At 40.4% G+C, this 26,933-nt stretch overlaps 1 protein-coding gene across 4 annotated transcripts in view; it reads left to right on the top strand.

The window, feature by feature from the left end:
- Positions 1-237: 237 nt before the first annotated feature.
- SLC39A10 (solute carrier family 39 member 10) overlaps positions 238-26,933 on the top strand; it is a 65,738-nt gene continuing 39,042 nt past the window's right edge. For 2 of the 4 annotated variants that reach the window (XR_004382976.1, XM_032860192.1), the window contains exon 1: positions 241-481. The gene's annotated coding sequence lies outside the window, so the exon portion shown is untranslated. Of the gene's footprint in view, positions 482-7,636; positions 7,834-26,933 lie in introns of those variants that run through there. The other 2 variants (XM_032860190.1, XM_032860191.1) reach the window with 2 other exon arrangements.

The following is a 26,933-nucleotide window of genomic DNA, read 5'->3' as shown; positions in this document are numbered from 1 at the left end:
TCGCATTACTCTCCGCCTCCCCGGTCTGCGGCAACCGACATGCAAAACCCGGAGCCAAGGCGAGCGGCGAAGGGCGCTCCACGCATGCGTTAGAAGCCGCCCAACTCCCCCGCAGCGTCCTTTCTTGGAACAAAACTACCGCGGAGCCACGGAGTTCCGCAGTTTACGTAGACTCGAATTTCCCCGGCTCGGTCTGTCCGTGTGGAATCCGAGAGCGGTGCAGGTCCCCTCCGCAAGTTGCGTTATACGGAGTGAATGGCTGGGTGGTGCGTGTACGCCCAGAGCGTAGCACCCATAGGCGGACGGGGTGCGGCTGCGCAGGGACCTGAGTGGGCCTTATACGCCGGTAGCGTAGCGCGGTGTCTGACGCGCGGGCCTCCGCGACGCACTTAGCGCAGCCGGCTTTGGTGAATACACGATTTGGTGCAGCCGGGGTTTGGTACCGAGCGGAGAGGAGATGCACACGGCACTCGAGTGTGAGGTAACTATAAAACCCCGATTTGTTTACATTCCCTCCCCCAGAACCGGCCCCGTGCGCGGCGGAGGCTGCGAGTCCCGGGACGGCGGGGGGGTAGAAAGGGAGGCGAGAACCGGGGAGTCCGGGCCGGGTCCCTCGGGGATCCGGGCGCTGCAGTCGGCGGCGGCGGCGGCGGCGAGCCGGAGCGGAGCGCGCGGTGGGCTGCGCGTGGGGCGCCGCGGCCGCTCGTGTGCGCCCTGGGCCGCCGTGGTTGGCGGCGGGGCGGCCTGCCTTCCGCGTGCGGGGCCCCGCGCTCCACCCGGCCTCCTGTCGCGGCTGGGGACCCGCGCGGCCGTGGGGGAGTGACCGCTGGGCGGGCGGCGGCGGTTGGGGGGCTGCGCGCGGGCGGCCTGGGGGCCGAGGGTGGCGTCGGCGGAGGAGGCGGGGACCCTGCGGCCGGAGGGTGGGGGGATCCGCAGCCAGGCCTCGGCAGGACTTGGCGGCGGCCACGAACGCCCCGACTTTGCCTGCAGGTTCTTCACGCCGGTCTCGTGGGGTCGGGCGAGGGGCCCCCGGGATGGAGCCTCGGAGCCGCTGTTCGGCAGCGGCAGGCTAACGGATGGTGGCGCCGGTGCTCCCGTCGCGGGAGGCCCGGAGGCCTCGTGGACGCTCCACCGCCCGAAGAGCCGAGGCGGGACGCGGGGGAGTTCCCGCTTGGGCGGGCTGGGGTCCCCCGGGCGGAGGGTGGGGCTGCGGCCGAGTCGGTGGGGGAGGCCGGCTGGGCCCGGGCTTTGTTCCCGGGCGCCCTGCGGCGGGGGGCGAGGGGGTCCCCGCTGGGGAAGGAGCGGGGGAGCCGCCGCGGCCCTCCGCGCCCGCGGGTCTGCTGAGCGCGCTTCCCCCGCGGGGTCCTCGAGTGCCCCCGCGAGAAGGGGCTGTGAGGGCGCCGGCGCCGAGAACCTCTCCCCGAGGCTCGCGTGAGGCGTGTTCACGTGGGAGCCCGTCCGTCGGGCTGTCCGGGGAGTCGGGCGCGGGCGGGGAGAGGGAGCAGCGTCCGCGCCCTCCGGGAAGGGTCGCTCACGTGGGTCCCTGTTCGAGTAGTGAAGAGTGACATTAAAGCACATCGTTTTTTTCAAAAGTAGGTTATACTGTTGTTTTTGCTTTTGCTTTTGTTTTTCTTTAATGTGTACACTACTCGGCGCTCGTTTTATTTTGAAAGTCGTTCTCGACGGGGACAACGAGCCTGTGACAGGCTTACGTAATTAAGAACAAGTTCTACACTGGAAAGGATGGAAATTGAGAATGTAGTTAATTGTAATCGGCGCAAAACCTTAAGTCAAGACTTTCGTGTACTTTTTTTTTAAGGACTTCCTGTTCTGCACATTTTGAGTACCTTTATGAGTCAAATCACTTGTTCAGCCCTTCGGGGGTCCATACCAGACAACCCACGACCCTATACTCGCTGAATTCTCTGGTAGGGAGGGGGAGAGCGGATCAGTGACAAGTGGTATGAAGAAAATCATGTACTGGAGGGATTTTTTTTTTTTTTTTTTTTGAAACTTGGGTGATGAGACTGATGATTTTTAAATGTGGAATATATATAGGATTACAACTAACCAATTACACTGAAATAATCAAAATATTAAATAAGATGAAGGAATCCATGCTTTATTAGAGCATTAAATATCAAGAGTAGTTTCAGGTCCAATGCCTAATTTCAAACTAATGAGGACCGAATGATCTTCAAAGGGTGTAATTTGTATGATTTTTTTCTGATAAAAGTATCTGATACTTCATATTCCTGTGGTTTTGTCTACATTCAATAACTGAAAAAATAATTCTCGGAGATTAAGATGAGAATGCATTTTTTAAATCTAAATTCACAAGCCTGAATTTTATACACAGACTCCTGCTTAAGAATCCCTGTGTAAGAATGACGAATGATGCTCTTTAAAATGAGCGGTCAGGGAAGACCCTCCTTACCAGTTGATAGCACTAATAGGTTGTGTGATAAGCTGTATTCTTCCCGTTGCCAGTTTATATTTTGCAACTTAAAGGCCAACAGATACTCCCCTTTTTTGAGCAGGCGATTTTTGAAGTACTTTTAGGAGGCCTCGAGTATGGTATGCAAGTACTACTGGAGGGGTGGGTTTTCATTTTAGTGTTCTACTACTTTATGGAGAACGTAGGATACAGGTGTTACAGCAAGGGAAATTATATTTACTTCATAATTAAAGAGAATTTATTTTGTTACGCCGTTCTCTCCAACCTCTCTATCCTCAAGTTATTGCCCAGTACTGGAAAGAATTTAGGGCTTTCGAGTGAGAGAGCACACCGTTTAAAACTATAACCCATTATTAACTAGTTCGGTGAGCAAGTTTATCTTAATCTGTTATCTATGAACTTGTGCTAAAAAACCTATGCCATGGGTTTACTGTGATCTTCATAAGTGACATAATGAAACAAAGGACTGCAGAAAAACTTAAGTTTGTTTTACCTTCTTTTCGACATGCAAGTGTTTCAATTTTTCCTCAGTGGTTGGAGGACAACCTTCTGTCTTTAACTCTGATAACTTGATTGAGGTTAAATGGTTTCTACTGGGCCTTTGCCAGAGATCGTTATCCTGTTGTTATTGTTCTGTTACTTAAATATATATTTATAGAATTTTCTTCTGCTTCTCGTATTTTCTAACTTAAAATTCCCTACTTACATCAGGTTTTCCCTGTCCTACTAAACCCTTGAGGTGCGACATACTCCACAACTTGCGGTCACACAGTGCTCATGATGTTACTCAATGAATGGGCAAAGCTTGCTTGTGAACCTTTTAGATAAAGTATAAAATGTTAATTGACTGTAACAGAACTTAAATTTAGCATTAACCCAAGGGAATACTTTGGATAAAAATATCAGTCCTTGGGGTGCCTGGGTGGCTCAGTGGGTTAAGCCTCTGCCTTTCAGCTCAGGTCATGATCCCAGGGTCCCAGGATTGGGCTCCCTGTTCGGTGGGGAGCATGCTTCCTCTTCTCCCACTCCCCCTCCTTGTGCTCCCTCTCTCGCTGTCTCGCTGTCAAATAAATAAATCTTAAAAAAAATCAGTCCTTGTCTCTAAAGTGCTTACCTCAATGGAAATGTCATCGGTTTTGCTTTTATCAAAAGGACATTATTGGGGTGCCTGAGTGGCTCGTTTGTTGTGTCTGACTCTGGTTTTGTCTCAGATCTTGGGTGATGAGATAGAGCCCCACATAGGGCCCTAAGCTTAACACAGATTCTGCTTGACATTCCCTCCCTCTCCGTTTCCCCTCCCCTCCTGTTCCCTCTAAATCAATCTTAAACATTACTAATGCATTTTAAACTGATACTCAGGATGCAAGAAAAATTAAATAGTAGAAAAGGGAAAGAAGTGTAGCCAATCAAAACAGAAAGCTATCCTTTTTCCTTTACAACATTTTTATAACCCTATAAAGTTGTCTTTCATTATAATGCAATTTTCATTAAAAATACACTCACCTTGATTTAAAGTTTACATGTTAGAATGCCCTGGCTGTCCCAACAGCTCGATGCTGCCCCCTAGTGATAGCTTCTTCACCTTTCTCTTTTCCTAAAACAAGATCTATTTAAATTAGAATTCGATTTCTTAGAGCTAGATGATATCTAGACTACTTTGGGGTTAGTGTCACTAATAAGATGGACGTAGTCATTTTGAATTGGTTGATTTTGGTTGCTTTTAACCCCTGGTTTTTCAAGTATGGAGTGAGTTTTGGGTGGAGGTAGGACAGTAAAATGCCAGGTTTCCTTGCAAGAGTACATGTGGGATTTCCCAAAACAGGAGGAAAGGTGTATGTTAAAGGTGTGTTTTTGAGGTTAACTTTGTATATGAATAACAGCAATTTTAGTCACTTAATCTAGGCTTATGGTATTATAGCGATGCAGAGATTTGCTTTCTGTCTTAATTTAGTCGCATGTAGCTTTGTATTGCCTCGACTATACTGAAAATAAAATTTGAGAATGTTAAAATTACATGATTTTTTAAAATTCAAATTTATTTCGATCTGTGATTTAGAATGATGTCTGAAGAATAGAGAGTCTTCAAGGACTGTAATAACCACAAGATTTCCTATAGTCCTGTAAATAAGGTTTCAAATTAGATCAGTTACCAATATGCTGAACTACTTTTTTCTTTTTTGTTAATTTCTGTTTCTAATTCTGAGTTGGTCATACAATGACTGTTAAGTTTTTTTCCAAAATAAGCAAGTGTATTTTCAATAAAATAAAATTAGCTACAATCAGAATATTAAAAAATGTTTCTAGTAGGTATGAAGGTGATTTTACTGCTGAAATTGTGAAGTTTAAATAACAGTAGCATTATTGAAGTTATTTCCAACTGTTTAAGAGACTACACAATGTTCAGACATGTTAAAACAACACAATAATTGATCTATGACATGACATATAATAGTGTCAAATTTTATTTTTCTGTTATCAGAACATAAGGTTTTTTGATTGCTAGATACAGGGATTGGATATTTAATAGATTTTTAATACTTGATTTTCATATTAAAAGATGTTATAAGAATGGGGCAGTGGTTGGTGGCAGTGGTTACAGGTTGAAATTATAAGGATAAAATCTAAAACCTTTTTCAAGTAGTATTTAAATTGTTTTAAGAGTTAGTGGTAGATGATTTTATAATTACCTGATTTTGTAATTACATTTTACAATTACTCATTATATTGTAGATACTTTACTGCTGAAATTGAGGGAGACATGAGATAACATTTGCTCTTGAAGTAACATTTCTAACAGCCATGTTCACACTTAATAATATGTATCCTACTTTGGGGGACCATCCATTCCATTCAGAAAAGAGGTTTTTGGGGATTAGAAAAGTGAATCAAAATGTTGTAGGAAGTATCTTTCTCTTACTAATATAGTAAGATTATGTCATAGGGCCAGAATTAAGAATTACTATGAACTTAAGTATGAAAGTTATTTTTAATCCTGTAATGATTATCTTGAGACTTGTCAGTCATTGATCACTTCAGTTTTTAGACTTATTTTCATTCATGTGGAAATTAGGAAATCTAAATGGTCTTCAGTTGTAGTAACCAAATTACTAAGGTATGTATCCCACTGTTCTGTTATTTTAATGCCTTAAAAAAAAGAAACCATGTCCATGCCCTCATACCCGTAAGCTTTTTTCTGAACTCACTTTATGTATTTTGTGAGTTTTGAGTTCTAAAATAGTGGTTTCCCTTTAAGTCTGCTGAATTTGTAATTTAAAAAAAAAAAAAAAATGGGGGAGCGCCTGGGTGGCTCAGTGGGTTAAAGCCTCTGCCTTCAACTCAGGTCATGATCCCAGGGTTCTGGGATAGAGCCCCGCTTCCTCCTCTCTCTGACTGCCTCTCTGCCTGCTTGTGATCTCTGTCTGTCAAATAAATAAATAAAATCTTTAAAAAAAAAATGTGTAGAGTGCTAAGGGTCAGCAAGCTATGGCCCATCCACCAAATCAGCCTGCTTTTGTGTATCTTTTTCATGCTTGGAGATGGAATATGAAGCCCTTGGCCTTCCACCTTCGGTTTCCACCTAATTCTCTCAATTGTTCTGCTTATGTAGCATCTCTCACAGTTCATTTAAAAGGTGATAGTGTCTTCCTTGTACCTCCTTCAGAGCAGAAAATGCTTCATACTTATTTTTATGCCTTCTCCCTGTTCCTGTTCCCTTTCCTTTTTCTTCTCTCCTCACACCTCTCATAAAGTAACTTAAGATTGCATGTTTACAGGCCCGTGAACAAATGTTTCGGTGTAATACTTCTCAGGACTCTGCCTTATTAAGATACATAGAATAATATGATTAGTTATTATGTAAGAAAACAGGTCAGTAAAACAATATATTAGAAAAACATAACTAATGTTTATTACAATGATAAATTATACAAATTTGTACAGTTTATAATTGTATAATTTATATACAAGTATGTATAATTGTATATAAATTATACAATGTATAATTATATAAATTTATACAGTTATAAAATTGCATTCTATAATGAAATATAGAAAAGTTAGATATTACATATATTCTATATAATATATATTATAAAGCAGTGAGATCATGCTTTCCATTCCAGTGGAGCTTTTTTTAGTGTAGAGCTTAACTGACTTCATAATTTGTTAATGTTAGGAACATATTAAAAACAAAACTTTTTAAGATTTTGTTTTAAATTGGAATACTCTAGTTTTTTTTCAAATAAAGTGAATAAATTTGATGTACATAGCCAGTGTAAATAGAAAGTTCATTTTCAAAAAAAATAATTATACCAATTAAATAAGGAAATCACATATATTAAAATCACTGAAAGAGATTTTAGGGAAAAAGTGCTCTTTAAATTCACTGTAAATATTATGTAATACATAATTTAATTTACAATTTACAGCTTTTCCTATGAAGATTTGTGCCTAAATTACAAGTACCTAAAAATTTATTGAAGATAAAATACAAACTTTTTTAGTTTAACGGATAAGGATGTATTACTTGTTAGTTAAATGGTTGTTTTTCTTTTTCCCTAAAAAATGAGTGAATTTAGGGGTCATGTTAATTTTAATTAGGTTTTTTGTTATTTTAACCCACTGAGCCACCCAGATGCCCCTGTTCTTTGTTATTTTTAGGAGAAAATAATGTCAGGAGGAAAAAACTTCTTAAATTTAGAAACCATAGAAGAAATTGCAAAAGGAGAACCTGGGTGGCTTAGCCGTTAAGCGTCTGCCTTTGGCTCAGGTCACCATCCCAGAGTCCTGGGGATTGAGCCCTGCATCACATCCCACACTCCCCTTGCTTGTGTTCCCTCACTCGCTGTGTCTCCCTCTGTCAAATAAATAATATCTTTAAAAAATTATTTAAAAAATTGCAAAAAAAATTTCATAGGTTTCATTGCATGTGTATGAAAACCTCTACTACATACATGAAAGGGAAGATACTGCTGTAATCAAAATAAAAAGAAAGCACAGAACTGAAGATGTTTTCTGCAGAAAATATGACCAAGTCATGTTATGCAAAAGCTCGTATATGTTAGAATACTGAGACACCAGGAATAAGGATGAAGTAAAGATAGGGCAAAAGCTTCTACTTCAAAATTAATAGTACCGAGTACTAAAGAGAATGCTCCAATCATACTGCTGGTGGCAGTATAACCAAGCTTAATTTCCCTAGAAACCAATTTGGAAGTAATGTAACAAGACCTGAAAAGTGCTAACGTGTTTTGTAGTCTTTCCCTGCATCTTGAAATTTCCCAAGCAAGTACCCAAAAATAATAGCACAAATTGAAATTAAAGCGATTGCATATTGTGATTAAAACTCTACTAATGCTTGTGAAAATCTTGAAACTGTAAGTAATTCATTTTCTTTCACATGTGACAAAATGTGACTTTGTTTAACAAAAGCTTAAGATTTATAATCACTGGCCCTTTTTTTTGTTTGTTTAAGCCTATTTTTAGTTTAGTGTTTTGTTTTGTTTTTAGTCCTTGTGTACATGAAAATAAATAGTTCTGTGAAGTTTTTAGGGAAAAGGAAAAAAAAAAAAATCAGTCCTTGCAGTCTTCTTTCATGTTCTTCTGCCTAGAGAGACCGGGAATTCCTTTTGTTTCATTAGTCGATTATTTCGTTATTCAACTGCCGCGTCTCCAATGTGTTCATTAGTGCTTGTTGATTTGCAGTTTAAGTCATTATCTGTTCAATGAAAGATGAAGATTTACTACTCTTCTTTCAGTACCTTCTCCCGTTATCTATACCCCTGCTTTTTTCAGTACAATTATCCTGTAATTTTGGTTTAGGACAGTAGTGTTATATTTTTATGACTATAAATATTATATAGCTATTATAATAAACTTATTTTTTCTTTCCTGTAGAACTTTGTTTCTTATGGCATTAATACTTAATTTCTTTTCCATGTGCTTATCACGGAATCTATCTCACCTCTGTATCTGAATGTAGCTCTGTAAGAAAGGGAATGTGCCCTAAGAAGACTGTGTTTACAGAAGAAGGCGTAGTTTTCTTACATGTTGGACATTGTTAAACTTGATAATAAAGATGATTGATAATTGATAATGAAATTGCTGTTTGCTACTAAAAATTAAGTAGCTTCGACTTAGGAATTAGATTTTTGTAAGATTTTGTTAAATGACAAGTGCTGAATCTTCACTTTGTTCAACAACTAAGAATCCCTGGGTGGCTTAAAATAACTATAGGGACACTTAAAATGAATCACACAGAAAGCTTCCATGGTGAAGAGGATATAGCTTGTGTTGTCACCATCATCAAAAAATATTATAAATGCTATAAAAATGTTCAAAAATGTTTCATAAAGATTGCCCTGGACATTCTGTGATTTCCCCCCCCCCCCCCCCCCGTACTCATGGAAAGGATCATTTTAACTGGCAGTGCTTATGAAAGACAGCTGGTGCAAAATCAGGGACGTGTAACAGTGACACAAAGGGAAAAGCCAAGGTGAATGGACTGGTGAAAATTTGAGAGTGGCAGTAACTATTCTTAGAATAAAGGCAACTGCCCATAGCGATGAGTCAGTTAGGCTTGTGTGCCTGAGTCAGGTCCTAAAGTTAACACTCTGAAGTCCTCTTTGCCTGTCATGTAGGTTTGTAAGCCTTCGGAGTGAAAGAGGTTGAAGTCTAAGGTAACCTAAAATTATAACCATTTTAGTAGTTCCAAAAGGCTGCCGCAGTATTTTGTGACGGATAAAAGCCATTACATTACTAATGACAGATCTGATGTTCCTTGTATTCATAAGTAACAGAACAGACACAGGATTATCATAGGGGCTTTCAGCGGTATGATTCCAGGCTCCCTGTAACGAGAACTTGAAGAGCAGACTTGAGATCGTTGTTTTGATCCACAAGGAGAAAAATGTAGGTTTGTACATGAAAGTTTAACATACAGTAAAGATGGGTTTGATAGGTTGATACTTGATTTGGTTCCTTGAATCTAGGCTCAGATGTTTTCATTCTCTCTTGTTAAAATTAGTGAAACAGGAGCTTCCCTGGATTACATACACCCAAGTTCCCTTCACAGCACGCATCCAACTTTTTATAGGGATGAATCTCAGTGGAAATATTAAGAGACTGTTTGGACAGTGGTGTTTTGGGAAGAGCTACGCTGGCGTTCCAGACTAAAACTACGGCATTCGTAAATGAGGTCTCTGGTCGAGTGGGAGAAAGAAGAAGCAGAACTTGAAGCTGTGCCAGGATGTAGCTAGCTGTTCCCGCTGAGAACTCATTACTAAAAAGAATTTTAGGCCTTGAAAGGTTTTTTTTTATGCTTGAAAAGTTTTGCGATATCCGTGAAACTGCTACGTTGTGATGATTCTTTCCTACTTCTCGAATACTGGTGCGCTGGGTGTTTCATAATCTCGAGTTGGCCCTCGACGCACTAATGCTGAATGTGCTCTTGAATTTTCTCAATAGCACTTTCTCGAAGGAATCAAAACAAAGCCCCCGCCCCCCACCGCCCCCCCATAGATACACTTTTTGGAAGTTAAGTGAAAGATGCTTAGTGCCACATTAATATCTTAGGGTAATATACTTGTTTTACAGAACAGCTTTATATACAGTAGTTCTGTTGATAGGTAAATGCAAGCGCTCTTTCCGTCTTGCGGATTGGAAACCCTGACAGTGCTGGGATGAGTTAGAGACAAAGGTTTCTGTCCTCGCTTCTTTACTGTGTACAAAGTACTATATTCAGCGTGTGTGTCAGAAATGAGATTTAAAATAGATCCTGGTTATATTACCATTAATAACTTGCACTTAAATAGCATTTAGCATTGTAAGTTAAACAGAAAAATGTTCAAAGCTTTTACCACTTTGAAAAAAATACTTGTTATTTTACTTGGTTGTCTTAATTTACTGTGAAATAGAACAGGTATTAATATCCCCACTTTACAAGTGATAATAAGACCTAAAGAGGTTAAGTGATTGGCGCAGCGACTCCTAGCGAGTGAGTGGCGGAGCCAGATCTCTGAGGTCTTTGACTTCCAGAGTGGTGTTTCTTCAGTGTGCGAGCAGTCTCGTGTTGTGTGTACTGCTGGCTGTTGAATAACAGTGGGAAACCAAATTGGTATCTGGCTACCAATATGGGTGTAAAGATTAATGAAGTCATTTAGTGGTATAAAGGTCAGTGATTCAGGATGTATATAAAAGTAATTTCTACTATTATTTAAAGAAGTCCTATAGTGAAATCTTTTTAAAAATCCTTTATGAAATTGGGATACTGTGTACATTTATTAAATGGATTTTTCACATAAAGTTTATTTATATGATATATCTATATAATCCAGGTTGGGTGTTTTCATTATTTTTTTCTTTTGATTTTGCTGTCATTCAGCGACCTTCAAAATACCAATCCTGGAGCATTGAAATGCTTAGTTTTAAAACCTTGCTAAGCAATTTATAGTATTTTTCCTATGATTATTTGTGTGTGTGTGTTTGTGTATGTATGAGAGAGTGAACTGAGATATAAACTTCCTTTTAAAAAACACCCTCTTGGGGCGTCTGGGTAGTTCAGTCTGTTAAGTGGCTGTCTTCAGCTCAGGTCACGCTGGGATTGAGCCCTGGGTGGGATTCCTTGCCTAGCAGGGAGCCTGCTTCTCTCTCTGCCTGTTGTTCCCCCTGCTTGTGCGCGCTCCTTCTCTCTCTCTCTCTCTCTCTCTCTCTAATTAATTAATTAATTAATTAAAAAAATACTCTCTTTATATATACAATGGAATACTATGCAGCCATCAAAAGAAATGAAATCTTGCCATTTGCAACAACATGGATGGAACTAGAGGGTATCATGCTTAGCGAAATAAGTCAATCGGAGAAAGACAACTATCATATGATCTCCCTGATATGAGGGAGAGGAGATGCAACATGGGGGGTTAATGTGGTAGGAGAAGAGTAAATGAAACAAGTTGGGATTGGGAGGGAGACAAACCATAAGTGACTCTTAATCTCACAAAACAAACTGAGGGTTGCTGGGCAGAGGGGGGTTGGGGGGGGGTTATGGACATTGGGTAGGGTATGTGCTATGGTGAGTGCTGTGAAGTTTGTAAACGTGGAGATTCACAGACCTGTACCCCTGGGGGGGGGAAAAATATATATATATATATATATGTTTATAAAAAATAAAATTATTAAAAAAAAATACTCTCTTGAGTAAATATTTTTTTTAAATCAAATGTTAAATAGATTATACACAGGATATATACTACAGGCCTTTCCAGTAATAGCAACCTATTGTTGGAAATAGAATTATTTAGTGTCTAATATTATTTTATGTCAAGCAATCATTTTGTTAACTGATCTGTTGCTAGTCTTACTGACTTTTAAATATTAACCATAAGTAATCGGAGACAGTATGTTTTCCCTTTAAAAATTTTGGTAGTATACTTTAGATGACTCACATTAGTAATTATCTCACAGTGTTATGGTTTTATCATATATAAATATGCTGGTGTCATAGAGAGAGTCCTAGGTATTCAAGTTAGAGGTTTGCCACACACTTGAAATATCACATTAATCATATCATATACATCCTCTGGGTCTTAGATTTCTGTTTATAGGAGTATTTAGCTAGTATACTTAAATATCTTTTTATCTTAAGTCTTCTATTACTCTTATGTCTATACGAAATGAAGATAATTATCTTCTTTAGACAAAATATAGAAAAATTTGTATTGTCAGCAATTAGTGTATATTTCAGTTTGTTCTTGATAGAGGTTTCTTAATTTTATTTAAAAATTCAAAAATTGGAATTTCACACTTTATGCAGAAAAAATTACCATAGAAAGCCTATAATTAAAGATGTTTATAAGCCTTTTAAAAGAACTTGGTATGGAGATTATCAACCCTAATTGCTTCTATTTGTAATAGAAATGTACACAGATATGTTTAATCATACAGTTTGTTAAGCAAGAGCTTTTGGTTACCAATAATACCTTTTTTCTTTCTGGTTAAGAAGTGGATTTTCTATTACAGTATTTTTAAGTGCAGATGAAAAATAGTGAAATGAGGTCTGTAGTTATAGGAGTATCAGTTTCTCGGTTTTGAAAATGTACTGTATTATATAAGCCGTTACTAGGAAAATTGGGCAAAGAGTATATAGAAACTGAACTGTATTTACAACTTGTATTTTAAATTATTTTTTACTTTTTAAAAATTTTTATTTTTTACAGAGAGAGAGTGTGTGAATGGCAGTGAGGTGGGGGGAAGGGCAGGGGGAGAGGAGAGAGAGAATCCCAAACAGGCTCTACACTTAAGAGCTGAGCCTGCCTTGGGGCTCGATCTCACTACATGGAGATTGTGACTTCAGCTAAAACCAAGAGTTGGATACCCAACTGATTGAGCCACCCAGGTGCCTGTATCTTAAGTTATTTAAAACAAGAAGTTAAAAAATAAGTTTGTTTTTGGAGATTGGCAAATATACGTTTGTTGATAGAAGCTATGTATTGCTGATTTTACTAATTGAAAGTTGAAATATATATATATATAAATGATAGTTGAAAAAAAAAATATATATATATATTTTTAAGATTTTACTTTTTCAGTAATACCTGCACCCAGCATGGGGCTTGAACTCAAAACCCCGAAATCAAAAGTTGCATGCTCCACCAACTGAGCAAGCCAGGCACCCCTGAAATATATATTCTTTTTTTAAGATTTATTTGACACAGAGAGCGCATAAACAAGGGGAGCGGCAGGCGGAGGGAGAAGCAGGCTCTCTGCTGAGCAAGGAGACGGATGTAGGACTTGATCCCAGGACCCTGGACTCACGACCTCTCCTGAAGGCAGACGTCTAACTGACTGGGCCACCGAGCTGTCCCTGAAATACGTATTTTTTAAAGGATTAAAAATTATTTTGGTGACACTTGTGTGGCTCAGTCCGTTAATGGTCTGACTCTTAAATCCAGGTCAGGTGATCTCAGGGTCATGTGACCTGCAATTGTCTCTGAGCTCAGCGTGGAGGCTTCTTGAGATCCTCTCTTTTCTCCCTCTGCCTCTCCCCTTACTCAGGCCCTCTAAATTAATCAGTCAGTCAATAAATAAAATCCTTGAAAAAAATTGTTTTGTCTGAAATAAAACATACCTCCAGGAAAGTACCCAAATGTTAAGTATAAAGCTTGACACATTTTCATGAAGTGAACATACCCATGTAACAGCACTGAAGAAATAGCACACTGACACTGCCCAGATTTCCCTGCTTCCTCCCCACCACTTCCCGTAGCAATTTATAACCACTATCCTCACTAAATACTTCGTTCGTTCGTTCTTTTTTTTTTTTTTTTTTTTAAGATTTTACTTACTTATTTGACAAGAGATAGACAGCAAGAGAGGGAACACAAGCAGGGGAGTGGGAGAAGGAGAAGCAGGCTTCCTGCAGAGCAGGGAGCCTGATGTAGGGCTCCATCCAGGGACCCCGGGATCATGACCTGAGCCAAAGGCAGTGGCTTAACCAACTGAGCCACCCAGGTGCCCCATCTTGGATTATTTTTCAGAGAGAAATAAACTTGTTTCTTAAGCTGCTGTCTTTTGGGGAGAGGTTCGTTGCAGTAGCTGCTTAGTCTGTGCTGACGAATGCATACTTCATCCAAGTGATTCTGAGGCAAGCATTTGTGTAGCAGTTCTGAACTGAAATGCAAAATTATGAATGATTTATTGAGAAAAAAACACTTAACTCGGGTTTAAATTTACACCTATGATGTCACTCATGTATTTGCATTCCTGTGATACTCTTGAATGTAAATAAGTAGGGAAATCAAGATATTTAGAATTCTTGCAATAAGCAGATTGAGTACTGTACACTTAAAACACGACACATGACAATCGAAGTCTCGTACAGACCACCCACAGTTGTTGTGTTTAATGTGAAAATGGTAACCCAAAGGGTAATGAGACCAGCAAGCACAGCTGCAGACCTTGTTTTTGTTTGTTGGCCTTTAGATATCCCTGGCTCTCCTCCGAGGAGGCAGATTTGAGGCTTGCTCTCTGCATCTCCCCTCCTGTTTGCATCTTGAATAAACTCTCTTCTTGCTGAGCAGTCGATGTCTCAGTGACTGGGTCTGCTCTGTGTCAGGCTTTACAAACTTGGGCTCAGTTACAAATTCGGTGACCGACCAGGAGCTCCTTGCCTGTGGTTTGCTGACCTCCAGTCAAGTCATGGGAGTCTGGTGCTGCGTGGGATCTCTGTCCTAGGGGCTCTGTCCCTGGAGCCCCAGCTCAACAGAGAACCATGAACTTCTGGTGCTTAACTCTTAGGGCAAGGAAACCATTTTTGGTTTGGAAGGCCGGCTCTTGGTAAGTGCTTTATGTGCCACGCCCAGCCTGTGAGCTGTTTCTTCCTTTTCGTCTGGTCTGGCTCCTCAGATTTCTTTCCCCCGTTGGATTACCTCCACATAGGGGTTATTGTTCTCTTAGCCTTCTTCTCTTAAGGAAAGGCTGATTAGAAGCCGTTTGGTTCAGTTGGTGAAGATGACTTTCAGGGAGGACTTTCAGCGCTCACAGAGGTACCACGGATTTCATTGGGTTTGTTTGTTGCTGCAGCTTTTGCTATCTTTGGACAAAACTGGCCATGTTCTAACTGGAAAATGATAAGATGATTCCCACATGCAGGCCTTTGGGCTGTGTTCTCCAAAATTGGGCAACGTTTAGTTACGAATCCATGAAAAGGGAAAAAAAAATCACCTCTTTTTGTAACACTGCTGGGCCACAATATTTATTAGACTTCGGAAAAAAATGATAAACAGGTCCATAAATTATAATACCGTCTTCCAATTAGATTTGTATTTTTTAATTTTTTTTTTTTTAAGTAATCTCTACACCTTAATGGAGATCAAATTCACAACCCTGAGATGAAGAGTAGCATGCCCTCCCAACTGAGCCAGCCGGGCACCCCTGGATTTGTTTTATGAAAGGAAGATACTGGGCCTTCAGTGAGGATTTTGTTTGTATCTTATTTGTGTATTCGTGTGTCCATGTATGTTGTAAATGTGAGATACTTTCTATCCCTCCAGAGGTTATTGCTAAAATTAGTTTTTTTTTTCTAAAATTAATTTGTAAAGGAACTCTAGTTAGTTGGTTCTTAGGCAAACACTTAAAAGAATTGGATTTTCTAAAATCCAAAAATAGAAACTAACCAAGTGTTCTTCAGGTCCATGTGATCTGGGAAAATATTCAATACTAAAGATAATTTGAGGTTGTTGGTTTAATTAAAATAGGCATCTTTAGAGTTGTCAGCATTAGATGTAGAACTTTTTGTTCTGCCTGTGTTTACCAGAAGTGAGGTAGGCTCATGTTATTTTTGTTGCAAAATTTGTCGGAAAGGGGGGAAAAAAGTAAAGCCTTAGAAAGAATTCTAATAAATAAGACTAGTGGAGACAATTCTGTATGCAGGGAAAATGAGACTCATTATTTAAAAAGGAAAATTCTGGGAGAATATCTGAATGTAAAAAGGAAAGTTGTAGAAGGCTTATGAGAAGGGAATCTTTGGAAAGGAATTTTATGCACAGTTGGGATTAAGATTGTGGAGATTAGTCTATAAAAAAAAGTTCGTGGGGGAGTAGTCAGCACCCGGAGAAGAGAAGGGAGCGCGGAGAGCCAGATGAGACCGCAGGTGAGCAGTGATGCCGCGTCAGCAGAAGCCTCTGCTGATACCTAAGTTTCAAAAGTTGGGTTGCCCTGAGAACCATCCTGAGCTGTGGCAAAAGGACTGCACTTTTATACCCTCACATTGAACAGTCAGTGGACGTGACCACCTGGGAAGAGAGCACACTTTTGGCGAGGCCGCTGTCTTCAGTCCGCGCAAACCCCGCAAGCCTCTGAGAGGTGAGAACTGTTGGCCGGCATTCCCTGGGGTCGCGAGCTTTCCTTCCTGCGGGAGGCTCTGATGGGGACATCACCGTATCCACGACAAGAGCTCCCAGTCTATGCAGTGCCTTGGTGTCCTTGTCTTACTAGGTTTAGATATATATATGTATACACACACACACACACACACTCTTACTAAGTATGTATCAACGTGGGAGGTGATAGGAAAAAGGAGAGACTGCATTTTTTTAAAAAATTTGAAAACATTTTTTAAAAAATATATTTTGGAATGGATGAGTTTTATCAGAAGTACTGCAGTATAAGATTGGAAATTGGGGTGGGAGGGCTCCTGGGCAGCTTAGTCGGTTAAGCATCTGCCTTGTGCTTACTCTCTCTCTGTCAAATAAAATCTTTAAAAAAAATTGGAATTTGGTTCTTCTCTTTGTAAAAATAAGTTTCTTAGATTATTTGTCTAAATTTTAAAACCAAAGGTTTTTGTCTTTGATCTGCCTAAAAAAAACCCTTTGCATTTGCCTTTAGAATCTCTTATTGCCACCCCGGCTAAATAGATAATCAAATACTAAGTTTTGTAACGATGTGTAATGCTATTTAAGCATGTTCTTTAAAACCTTCTGATATTTCTGACAGGCTTCCCAAATTGAACTTCTAAGAGAAGTCTTTTTGACTAATGAGGCTAATTTGATAGATCAAATTACATGGGGAGCATTGTCAAATAAGTGATAATAAACCTTCTTAGGTTATATTGTATAGGTGAATGCAGTTGCTTTTCCAGAAATTATATAAAATTCCTAAGGTTTTACCAAATCCTCATATGATGTTATCGCTTAATAATTCTAAGTATTGAAGTGTGTGTCACAGAATTTCCTCATCAGTTGCATTGTAATGACAAATACCTGATACCTTTAGATTCATAAAACTAAACCAAGAATTTTCAGCACTGGGGCACCTGGGTGGCTCAGTTGTTAAGCATCTGCCTTTGGCTCAGGTCATGATCCCAGGGTCCTTGGATCAAACCCTGCATCTGGGTCTCCACTCAGCAGGAAGCCTGCTTTTCTCTCTCCCACTACCACTGCTTGTGTTCCCTCTCTGCCTGTCTGTCTGTCTGTCTCTCTCTCTCTCTCTGTCAAATAAATAAATAAATAAAAATTTTTAAAAGGGATTTCCAGAACTAATGGGAAAACTGCCCTATTTTTGGTGGAAATGAGGGTGATTTTAGATTTTATGTTTCAGTAGTACACACTGGTGGATGTTAGATTCCAGTTCTGGTGAACGGTCTTTTTTTTTTTTTTTTTTTTTTAAGTTTTTTATTTATTTGGGGGGGGTGCATGAGCAGGGGGAGGGGCTGAGGGAGAGAAGAAGCAGATTCCCCACTGAGGGGGGATCCTGACACTGAGGCTCAATCCCAGGACCCCGAGATGATGACCTGAGCCGAAGACAGATGCTTAATGGACTGAGCCACACTGGCGCCCCTGATGTACTTCCTTAAGGATTAGTTATTTTCCTGAAAACTGGTCTGTATTCTGAATTCTTCCGGTTTTCTCAAATATCTGGCCAAGACTCTCCAAACTAAGGTTTCTGATTTTCTCCTTTTCTCTTGACTTGGAATCATTGAGAATTAAAACTTCTTTTTTCCCTGAAGTTCTGCAAAGTGGAGCTAGATACCTTGAGATAAACTTGGAAGAAAATTGCCACAGTGGCCCAAGTTTAGATAGTCTTCATGCCTGTTGTGGTCTGGGCCACTCCGAGATCACCAGAGATACAGAGGTAATTGAACAAGTTTGCTCCAGCTGTTGTCATTTGCCAGATCTGCCACTGGAAAATCCAGACCTTGTGATCCTCACAGAAGCAGTTTTAGGATCAAGGATGAAGAGGAGTGCTGGCTGCTGGGGTGACACGTCAGTTATTATTGCCAAGATGCTCAGAAATCAGATTGCTTCATTGCCCAAGGGAACAGGTGGGCACTTCAGGCCGCCAAGTTGGCAGCTCATACAAAGACTTCAAAACCCTCTGTAATGGCTTTAGTACCAGACGTAGACTTAAGTCAGTACCAGCCCCAGTATTCCACTGCAAACCAAAGAACTAAAGAATGAGGTTTTGGATACATTACTGGCACTAGCTAGAGCTAGCTGGACATACAACGAACAAGGATAATTCTTATCCCAGAACATCTTGTGGAAAAAACAATCAGTTGTATTTACCAAAACACCCCAGATGGGTGAGATGTTACTCTCCAGATGATCCAGAAGTATATTGTGGGTCCCAGTCTTCAAAGAACCATCAAAAAGAGAGTCAAAAGATGTGATATTTGTGCTAAAAACTATCCTGAGACTGGGCTCCCACCAGTTCTAGAAGGTATGACTCTTAGAGGCACCAAACCTGGAGAAGACGAGCTGGTTGACATCACAAACAACAGGTATTTTTAGCGTTTGCTGATATTTATAAACACCTTGTACAAGTTGAGTTGAAGCTTTTCCATGCCATTCAGAGAAAGCATCAGAAGTTGTCCGAACACTTCTAAACAAAACCAGGTTTGGATTGCTGCTAACAATTCAATGACAGCGGAACGGTATTTATGGCGAAGATCCCATAAGCCAGTGTCCGGTATGTTGGTAAAACTCAGTGGAAATTGCATGCTTCATCCGGCCCCCAATCAGCTGGGAAAATGGACAAAAATGAATCCTATGCTTGGAAAAACTTGGGCAAAGATTTGTAAAGAAGCCAATTTTAACCTGGGGGGAAAGCCTTGCTGGTTACCCTGCTTTGGGTAAATGGCCCCTAGCAATAAGCCTGGTTTCAGCCCTGGGGAAGTACTCTGTGGATGGCTTGTGTTCTACATGCTTTTCATGACTTAGGAATTCCTGACAGGGCCTGTGTTAGGGAATTGGATCCTATCAAGGATATTCAATCTTTGGGAGATACTTAGCTGCTCTACGTGAGTTTGCTTCCAGCAGGTTGACGTGTGCCCCACAAATGTGCCCTTACACTGCCCGAATCCTGAAGACCTGGGGTCACGAAAGACCTGAAGGAGGAAACGTCTGGAGGACCGAGTCCAGCCTTGTTGGACGGCACCTTCTGTGTGCTGTTGAGCACCCGTTCTCCAGTGACGCTAAAGGGAGTTAGATCCGCCGCACTCAGATGAAGCTGGTTCTGCAGGAGTCCGTAGGTTCCCCGTACCCTGTCAGCAAGGAGAACATCAAAAAGACTCCTGCTTGGATCAGTGACCCTCTGATGGACCTAAAACTACTCAGGAGAGCTGGTCCAAAGAATTCAGTAAAAACTTAGCGTTTTTCTGTTCTTGGCAACCTCTCAAGCTTGAAAAGATAATCCACCATTAGGATTTTGGCATTGTTGGCCAAGGTTGGCAGTCGTTCTCACTGTTGAATATGTCATTCTGACTCGTGCAGAGTATGACCACAGCAGCCCAGCAGTAACGCTTGTGACCTGGTGCACCCCGTCAGTTTAGAGTCTGGTTAATTCCAGTCGTCCAGTTAACCTGCTTCTTGGTTTCAAATGATATTTTCAGGGATTCTGCAGAATGAAAGTAGTGATCCTCCTGAATGAACAGGAGTGCTCTTACCGTCGCCAGGTTACACTGTTTGTAGATAGGGATACTTTACTAGGGGAATGAGAGTGCAGACATCTTGGTAAAGGAGAATGTTGTGTTTGAGTTGGTATGTTGGAACTGAAGAATATTTCTAAATGAATGCAGAAAGTTCCACTCTGCTCACTCCGATCTCCCCATTTCAGCCAGGAACAGCTGGAGTGGTCATGGTCCCATTTCCCTCAAGAATGAGGAATGACCAAAAGACAGTGGTGATTGAAACAGATGACCAAAGGTTAAGAGGACTAAACAATGCAGCTGCGGCTTTTTACCCAGGCCTTGTTTGGTTTGCCTTGAAATGGCTCTGTCTCCTCCTCCGGGCAGGCAGATTTCAGGCCTGCCCTCCCATCTCCTCGTCTGCCTCCCCAAGAAACCCTTTCCTTGATGCATATTCAGTGTCTCGGTGATTGGCTCTGCTGCACTTTGGGCATAGAACTTGTTTGGCTACACGTGGGGTCAGTTATTTGTTGCCTGATCAAAATAGATGTGCTGTTTTATTTCCACCACTGGTACCTATTCCTTTGACAGTGCGATAACGTGCATGGATTAAACTGCAAGACATTTACACAGCAAATGAACGCAGTGACATGCACTGAAATAAATACTCTCTTTCACTAGCATCTTCTACAAGGTGAACTGCAGGGAGTGAAACTGTCCTCTTTCTGCTCAGTAGTGATCGCCACAATTACCCACGCTCTTTCATCTTCATTAGTGTACAAGTAAAATTAATGTCTTTTAAATGGTAACTTTATCCACGAGGCTGTATAAGAAACTGAAATGTTCGGATTTAAAAACCAAAACTTCAGACTTAACGTAGCTTTGGAATTAGAAAACATTATCGACTAATTTGGTTTTTTTTTTTTTTTTTTGTAAGATTTTATTTATTTGCTTGAGAGAGAATGAGAGAAAGAGTATGAAAGGGGGAAGGTCAGAGGGAGAAGCAGACTCCCTGCTGAGCCCGGAGCCTGATGCGGGGCTCGATCCCAGGACCCTGGGATCGTGACCTGAGCCGAAGGCAGATGCTTAACTGCTGAGCCACCCAGGCACTCCGGTTTTTCAAAATTCTTAAGCCAAATCTTTCACAAAATAATTCTGCCTAATTTATTTGGGGAATCCTAACATTCAGTTGACTAAAGTATCATTTTAAATAAATGGGAGTGTTTGATTTATTTGTATTGATCGTAGTTCTCAGACATTACCTGACTCAGAGACTCGATAAAACACTGCCAAGCTCTACTGCCAGAGCTCCTGAGTTACTAGGTCTGGGTGGGCTGCAAGGATTTATATTTCTAACAGGTTCCAGGGGGGACTGATGCTGCTTCTGCTGCCCCTGCAGCCATGCTCTGATGAATCACGGACAGAGGTTATGTGATACCTCCTCAAAATTAAAGAAGAGCACCTAGAAGAACCTAACCTGAATTCCAGCATGCTCCTCTAACATACTGTTTCGTCACAGTACCTCAGACCCCCCTCTTTTTAGGAAATAAAACACTGCGGATGCAGCTAAGTGTGTATACCTCCTCTGCCATCTGACTCTTCTCCTCTTCCTGAAAAGTGACCATTCCAGAATGTAACCGTCCCCACATTAGGTTCTTGCTACCTGTCTGTGTATATGTCCCCAAAGTAAAATGCTTTGCATATTTTTAATGGTGTTTAAATGATAGGACATGGGTCTTTTTTGTGCTTTTTAAATTGTTTCTTAGCTCTGTGCATGTTATATATTCTCTCATAGTTGCATATTTATAACTATAGTGTAATTTTTGATTACATAAATATACCGCATTTATTTTATCCAGTCTTCCATTGATGGGCATGTAGGTTTTGTGACGGGCACTAATTATTATATAATTGATTGTCATTCCTTAGAAATAAGGGATTTTACCTCGCTGCTTCCTTTCCTCATTTTGCCTTGCTGTTAAGCCCCACGTGTTCTTTGAGTACCTCCTCTCTCATATGGAGGAGACATTGCTTCCTTCCATTCCCAGGGGAATGAATATCTTTGTCTAAGCCAGTCACAGTAATTTCTTCCTTTACCAGTGATGGGTTTTGGCATGAGTATGTAGTACAGTTCTGCTCTTAATATATGTAAAGAGAAATCTGGGAGAGACTTTAGGGCAAGACTCTTCTCCCTGGGTAAAAAGAGGCATGAAGAGGGGTACCTGGGGGGCTTGGTTAAGCATCTGCCTTTTGCTCGGGTCATGATCCCAGGGTCCTGGGATTGAGCCCCATATCATGCTCCCTGCTCAGTGGGGAGTCTGCATCTCCCTCTCCTTCCTCTGGCCCTCCCCGGGTGCCTCTCTCTCTTCTCTTTCTTTCTCACTCTCAAATAAATAATTATAATTGTAATTATAATTATTTTTATTAAAGAGAAATGAAGATAAGTCCTCCAGCTTTGGATACAGTTGTGTAACGACGGAATGGTTGTAGCAACAACAGATCCTCTTGAGGGGACAAATCTACAAGCTTGGGTTTTTGATCATGTTGTTATCCTGGAACCACCCATTTCTTCCAACCTTTTTTTTTTTTTTTTTTTAAAGATTTTATTTATTTATTTGACAGAGAGAGATCACAGTAGACAGAGGCAGGCAGAGAGAGAGAGAGGGAAGCAGGCTCCCTGCTGAGCAGAGAGCCCGATGCGGGGCTCGATCCCAGGATCCTGAGATGACGACCTGAGCCGAAGGCAGCGGCCTAACCCACTGAGCCACCCAGGCATCCCCCAACTTTTTTTTTATGTAAAATATTCTTCTAGTGTTCTGTTATTTACAGTCAAAGTATCCTGTTACAAGATAGTTAACATTTAAGAAAAAAACAAAAAACAGTACTTCAATGAAGATTCTTGAGTTTGTCTCCTGTGTCTTAAGGGCAAAAGTTTCTCTAACGTAGATGCATTGATAGAAGTCGAAATTTACGACTATAGATTATGTTCATGTTCACCCTTAGTAGATGTCGGATTGCTTCCCAAAACGATTGTACCTGTAATACACACTCCCATCAGCAGTGTATAGTAGTTTCTACTTCTCTACATTAGATCTTTGCCAGATATTTTTGTCTGTTAATGTCTTGGTCCATTATCTATGTTAGTAATTATGTTATCTTTTCAACAAGCTGTCCTCTTTTTTCCCCCTAAGATTTATTTGTTATTTTATAGAGGGAGAGAGGGAGAGCCCTTGAACAGTAAGAGGGGCAAAGGGAGAGAGAGAGAAGGAGACTCCCCACCGGGCATGGAGCGCAGTCTCAAAACCCTGAGCCAAACAAGAGTTGGGCGCCCACTGACAACCACCCACGGGCGCCTATCCTCTTTAGATCATCTGTGTAGCTCTCTGTGCAGTATTGGAGTTTCTTCCATATCGACTAAATATGTTTTATATATTCTGGGTACTGGTCTTTAGTATGCATTGTTTACATAGACTCATTGCAAAGATTTCTGGTTTGTGGCTTGTCATATGCTTTGTCTGTGGTGTTCTTTACTGTAGAGTAATACTTAAAGAATTTAAGTTTTCTTTTAAGGTTTGTGGTTTCTGTGTCTTACCTGAAAAATTTTTCCCTAAAGTCATAACACTCTCCTGAATTTTCTTCTAAAACTTGTAAAGAATTTTACTCTTCACATTTAGTCTTTTGGAGGTGACTTTTGTGTATGGCGGGAGGAAGAGCTGCTGCTTGACTCTCAGTATTACGGATTTTCTTTCTGAAATCTCTCCTGTTCCTCTTGCGTATTTGTCTGTTCCTGTTGCCAGGTCGGTATTATTTTAGTGAGTGTAACTTTATAAATAAAGAAGTCTTTGTTACCCTGCTAAGCTTTCAGATTGTTTTGTTGTCTTTGGGCTTTTGCTCCTCATGAGAATTTTTGGATAAGCTTGTGCAATCTTACTGAAATCAAATAGCTACTAGGATTTTAATTGACACTGAATTAAATTTGTACACTTGGGAAGATTTTATGTACCTTCTATCTCCCCCATGTAGGTGGTATCTCTCTCGTTTTTGTCGTCGTTCTTTACTGTCCTTCAGTAATCTTACACATTTCTTTTTCTAATAATCTTCTGTTTATTTCTAGAAGCCTTATAATTTTTAATTACATTTTCTAACTGGTTTTCAGTGAAGAAATTTTACTTTATTTTGTTATTTTATTTTATATTAAAGATTTTATTTATTTATTTGACACAGAGAGACAGCAAGAGAGGGAACTATAAGCAGGGGGAGTGGGAGAGGGAGAAGTAGGCTTCTGCAGAGCAGGGAGCCTGATATGGGGCTTGATCCCAGGACCCTGAGATCATGACCTGAGTCGAAGGCAGAGGCTTAACGACTGAGCCACCCAGGCGCCCCCCCAGATTTTACTTCTAACCTTTTCACCAGGTGCTTCCGTGGCTCATTCGGTTCAGTATCCTGGGATCAAGTCAGTCTGGCTACCTGCTCAGTGGGGCGTCTGCTTCTTCCTCTCCCTCTGCCCTTTCCCCCTGTGTGTGCTTGTGCTCTCTCTCATGCACATGCTCTCTTTTTCTCAAATAAGTTTTTAAAGAAATTAAAAAATAGCTTTTTCATTGGAATATAGTATGTGTATAGAAAAACACACGGTAAGGGGCGTCTGGGTGGCTCAGTGGGTTAAAGCCTCTGCCTTCGGCTTGGGTCGTGATCCCAGGGTCCTGGGATCGAGCCCCGCATTGGGCTCTCTGCTCAGAGGGGATCCTGCTTCACTCTCTCTCTCTCTGCCTGCCTCTGTCTACTGTGATCTCTCTCTGTCAAAAAAAAAAAAAAAAAAAAGAAAAAAATACACAGTAAAACACAATGAATTATCACAAAGTAGGCATATTTCTATAACTGTTACTCAGAAAAAGAGAATGTTACTTCACTTTCCAACTCCAATTATTACCCTCTACCTTCCTTTCAAAAAGTCATCATTGGGGTGCCTGGCTTGCTTAGTTGAAAGAGCATGTGACTCTTGATCTTAGGGTTGTAAGTTCAAGCCCCATGTCAGGTGTAGAGCTTACTTAAAAATCTTTTTTAAAAAAAGTCATTGTTATTTTGGTTTAGTTTTACCCATTTTTAACTTTATATAAATACATAATGGCTTATTATATGCTTTGTGTCTGGTGTGTGCTTTAGTGTTAGCCATCTTTTGCACAGTCTGTGAGATTTATTTGTGTTGATGTGTGAAGCCATAATTTCGTTTTCATTCCTGTGTCGTATTCTAGTACAAGATTACTCTGTTTGTCCATTCAACAGTTGATGAGCATTTGGTCTTTTTTCCTGTCTTAAGCTATGATGAATGCTGATTGTGCTCATTTTCATGTTCTTGTCTGTTGGTGTCAGTCTGCATGCATTTCCGTGGAACTTATACCCAGGATTAGAATTGCTTTGTGAGTGGATATGCTTATGTTCAACTTCTGGAAGATCCTGTCAAACATTTTTCCAAAAGATACCAATGTATGGTTAGTCCCACCAGTAGTGCATTCAAATTTGAGTTAACTTCATATTCTTAACCTACATCTTTTGTATTTTGTTCATTCTGGTGGGTATATAGTAGTTATTAACTGTGATTTTAATGTATATTTCTCTGACAACTATTGAAGTTGAGACCCTTCATATGCTTAGTAATTTGGCTGTTTTCTTATAAAGTGCCTGGTCAGACTTCTTCCCATTTCTCCACTGAATTTTCTCATAATTTTCATATTCCCTTTTAGAAATTCCTTATACATTTTTGACTGGTAATGTTGTGGTAATCTTTTCTAAGTTTGTGGCTTGTTCTTTTTTTTTTTTTTTTTTTTTTTAAGATTTTATTTTTAAGTAATCTCTGTACCCAACGAGGGGCTTGAACCTACAACCCCAGTATCAAGAGTCACATGCTCTACCTGAGGCACCCCCACCTCCCCCTTTTTGTTTTAAAGACCCATGGCTTGCCCTTCTATTTAAAAAAAAAAATTAGTGTGTGATTGATTGGTAGGGAGAAGCAGAAGAAGAGGGGAAGCAGACTCCCTGCTGAGCCCAGAGCCCAAGACAGGGCTCCATCTCATAACCCTGAGATCATGGCCTGAGCTTAAACTGAGAGTTGGACACACAACCGACTGAGCCCCCCAGGTGCCCTGTGTCTTTTTATGTTTGGTTTTGAATGTCTTGAAGCTAGTCTCCCAAATCTTCCAGATCTACACTTTTCCGTATAGTAGCTATCAGGCACATGTGGTTTATCTAGCACTTGAAGTGTGGTTAGTTGGAATTAGGATGTTCTGTAAGCGTAAAATACATGCTGGATGTCAACAACATAGTATTAAAAAGAATGTAAAAATCTAAGTTTTTATGTTTTTTATATTTATTACATGTTGAAATGATAATATTTTGCATTTATAGGGAATTAAATAAAATACAACATGAAAATGACTTTGACCTGTTTATTCTAGAACATTTTAAAATTAATTGACTCACATGCATTTCTATATTCTAGAAGTGTACTGTCCAGTAGAACTTTCTGTGATAAGGACATGTTCTATATCTACACTGTTCAGTATAGTACCCAGAGCTGAAAGTGTCTGTTGAGTGTTTACAATTTAGCTGAGGTGATTGAGAAGCTGAATTTTAAATGTAGTTAGTTTAAATTTAGGCAGCGATATGTGGGTAGTGGCTGCCATATTGAATGGCACAGTTCTGGACACTTTATTGCTTTAACATTTATTGCTTTTTAGGTTTACAATGTGTCTGAATTGATTTTTATATATGATGTGAGGTAGGGGTCAAGTTTTATTTATTTATTTTTTCTTCCAAATGTAAAACAGATTGACCAGGCACCAAGGAAAAGAGAATCTTTACTATTTATTTACTCATTTATTCATTCATTCATTCATTTATTTTTAAGTTTTTTATTTATTTGACGGAGAGAGAGTACAAGTAGGCAGAGCAGTAGGCAGAGGGAGAGGGCAAGCAGACTCCCCAGTGGGCAGGGAGCCTGACTTCAGACTTGATTCCAAGACCCTGGGATCATGACCTGAACTGAAGGCAGCCGCTTAACTGAGCCACCTAGGTGCCCCAGAT

The sequence above is a fragment of the Lontra canadensis genome, unplaced genomic scaffold, assembly GCF_010015895.1.
Source record: "Lontra canadensis isolate GAN:19392208 unplaced genomic scaffold, GSC_riverotter_1.0 scaffold18, whole genome shotgun sequence".
Taxonomy (NCBI): domain Eukaryota; kingdom Metazoa; phylum Chordata; class Mammalia; order Carnivora; family Mustelidae; genus Lontra; species Lontra canadensis.
Note: the sequence above shows the minus strand (reverse complement) of the source record. Positions and strands in the feature narration are given on the sequence as shown.